The following is a 3,460-nucleotide window of genomic DNA, read 5'->3' as shown; positions in this document are numbered from 1 at the left end:
TTCAATAGTTTGTTTAATCATCAACAGAGGAACTCACACTTGTCATTTCCAGTAGTTTGTTTAATCATCAACAGAGGAACTCACACTTGTCATTTTCAATAGTTATCTTCCTTATTTTTTAATCCCACATTAATATGGGCGGGGGGTTGGCGTGCTGGCTTCGGAAAGAAAGATATACATTTGGCGTAGCGATGCCACTGAGCACAATCTACACCTGAAGCTTTGAGTGTGTTATAAGAATGACTGTCAACTCCGCTCTTTGGTTCCAGGCCTGAACAAAGCCTTTATGGTGGCTCCTGACTGGCTGCTTTGTCTCTAACCAGTAGTTCAAAGTTAGAAACGATCATACCTGAATAATAGATGAGTCTGACCTGGCCCTTTGACCCATGTGTTGTTCAGATTGAATTTATAGTATCCAGATAAACTGATATTGAAGTTTAGTTTAAAGCAACTACATTACAAATTTACCATCAATAGAATAGTATTAGTCGTTTCGATTATTTCCTGCTTTTGTTTATTTTATTTTTGTTGTTTAAAACACATAAACTATTACATGTTAATTACTTTACACTAATGTTTTCCCAGCGAACTTCGAGTAACTATTATTAATACAGCTTGAAAAACATTGCTATATAATGATTCTTAAAAGCTCCTTAAGGCTATTTTATTAAATGTATTGAGTAAGAAATAAAAAGTAATAGTAAAATTTGTTGAAACTGGCATATTAAAATCTGATATTTACAATCATTTTGGAAATCAACTTGTGGAAAAGTTTCCTTATGTTTACAATTCATCATCCGGTTCATAAGCTTTAAGAATTACGTCACCTAAGCTAAGTATGTTTATATCTTTATGCCGTATCTTGTAGCGGTAAATACAGCATGGCCAGGTGGTTAGAGTGCTCCACTCGCAAACTGAGGGTTGAGGGTTCGAATCCCCATCCCACCAAACATACCCGCTCTTTCAGCCGTAGGGGTTATTATGTGATGGTCAATCCCACTATTTGTTGGTAAAAAGAGTAGCCCAAGAGTTGGCGGTGGGTGGTGATGACTAGCTGCCTTCTTACACTGCTAAATTAAGGACGGCTAGCGTGTAGCTTTGCGTGAAATTCAAAACAAACAATACAGCCAGTTAAAACAAAAAGAAAAAAATTACCAACTCAACCTTTTTTCTTGCGAGGATAAAAAAATATTGGTTGTTCTTTATCAAGTAACGTAAAAACTGAAAATTTGTCTATAAACTAAGTTTTTGGTGAAAAAAACATTTCCACTTTAGCCTGTTTTTTCATAGTTTTTTTTTATCAACTCGTTGTGAGGATTGTAAGAATATAGACTGTTCTTATTCAGCAATGATTAGATCTGAACGCATCTTTTATTGTTGCAAATTTTAATCCTTTCGTTTTCAAAGGTATTGACATCTGTATTAATCTTTGTTAAGAGTGTGAATTTAGACTAAACTTTTCCAGATATACTGAAATTTAAGGTAATGTTTTAAGGGTTGTAAACCACCTTCATTTGTTTTGAGCCTTATTTAATGATTTGTTTTATAAAGCTTGTTTTCCTACTTTGTATTATCTATTTGACAACAAATTAAATTAGAGTTTAATATGCAGTTATCTCTTGTTTTTATAGATAATTGTTCTCTTATAGTTAATACCAATATACTTCTGTTATTGATACTTTGATTTTCGCAGACTTAGAAAATAAAATTCAGTTCAAATTACCCTTCTTCAATACGTTAGTGTTCGCCTGATAATGAAGTGTGATGGCAAAGACGTATTAATGTACATATGTGATAATTGAACGTAATTAACATATGTACATATGTGATAATTGAACGTAATTAACATATGTGCATATGTGATAATTGAACGTCAATAACATACTAACTGGAGTACTCGTCCGCTGGACGGGTGAAATATAAACTCGTTTGTAACAAAGGATAAAAAATTATGCTTCTATTTTTTTTCTTAACATAATGAACATTAAAAGTGCAATATAAATACATAAAGGTACCAACACTGAAAAGAAAGACATACTGTTTTCAAGAATTCTATCAATTTGAAATTAGATGATGGGGATCTAACCCCCTCATGACCTTCCTCATGTCATCCTGTATCACTGTGTCAAGTTAAGTGCTGATTGATCAAGAAATGTGGAAACGTATAAGGAATAGGCACAAACTTAGCTTTATATATGCCTCCAGGATTTCGATACCCGTGGTGAGCAGAGAACAGATAGCCCATTGTGTACCTTTGTGCTTAATTACAAACAAACAAACAAAGCTTTATATATTAGATTTATAAGCTTGTTGATAACATATACTTAGTTTTCTGTGTTTATCAGTTTTCATTTTTTTTTACAGAATTTCGTGCAAAGCTACACAGGGGCTATGTTTTGAAATGATTCACCAGAGAGAAGGCAACTAATCAACAGCAGCTCTTAGATTATCGAATAGTAGGATTTGATTGTCACTTTTACAACGCACCTACAACAACAAAGTGCTAAATGCATTTTTTGCAGCAACGGGTCGCGAACCGCGAATTCTATTCCTTCGTTGTTACTCTGGGGTTTCTTAAAAATGAACCTCTAACTCGTTTAGAAAATCTTACTCTTTCGTTTAATTATGTCTCTTTAAAAATAACTATTTTTAATACAGTGAAATAGCGTTCCAAATATAAGTCTACTTGTTTGTTTTTATAGTGTTGCTTATTTGTTTGTTGTTGAGCACAAAGTTACAGAACGAGCTATTTGTGAAATTCGATTTCTAGCTTAGCACTGAACCACTGCCATAAAGCTCCATATAATAACAACAAGGCGACTGGTGGGCTTTCTAGTGGTGTATCTGATTTTTTTTTTGTTATTTACGGAATATGAAAACCTTGAAAACATAACTAATAACTCCTGCCTGAAAACACTGTTATCAGCATGTTTTCATATAGGAATACACGAATACCTGTTTCATTCTCCAACTCCTTGAGATATGCAACGATAAGTAGTGGAAGCTATTTGAGTACATGTAAGTTGTGTCGCTTTTTCAGTCGGAAATCCTTTTTGATTATGTTCCGTACTGTTACGTGGGGTATGTGGGGGTTTTGCACTGACTTAGCCTTTGTGTTCGTGGATAAGCATCGATTACATGACGCTGAATTTTGTTTACCACGGCTTGGTCTTGGTGCTTGATTCACATTCCTTTATTTTCCAATGCAATTGGGTAAATGACATATTCTCGTTACGTAAGTCCTAAATCCTTAATCTGAACACATCTTTATGATTGACTGTATGAATATTTTGCGTTGGAAAAGGGTTTTACGTATCTTTCCCAAAAGTGAACAGTTTCAACGGCATCATACTACCAGCGTAACGCATGAACAATGCCAAAATGAACTTCTGATACGTTTGTTTGTTTGTTATGGATTTCGCGCAAAGCTACACGAGGGCTATCTGCGCTAGCCGTCCCT

At 34.5% G+C, this 3,460-nt stretch overlaps 1 protein-coding gene across 1 annotated transcript in view; it reads left to right on the top strand.

The window, feature by feature from the left end:
• LOC106473192 (acetylcholinesterase-like) overlaps positions 1 to 3,460 on the top strand; it is a 25,633-nt gene that overhangs the window by 10,017 nt on the left and 12,156 nt on the right. The window lies entirely within an intron of this gene.

The sequence above is a fragment of the Limulus polyphemus genome, unplaced genomic scaffold, assembly GCF_000517525.1.
Source record: "Limulus polyphemus unplaced genomic scaffold, Limulus_polyphemus-2.1.2 Scaffold127, whole genome shotgun sequence".
Classification (NCBI taxonomy): domain Eukaryota; kingdom Metazoa; phylum Arthropoda; class Merostomata; order Xiphosura; family Limulidae; genus Limulus; species Limulus polyphemus.
The sequence above is the reverse complement of the archived record's forward strand: the minus strand, read 5'-3'. Positions and strand labels throughout refer to the sequence as shown.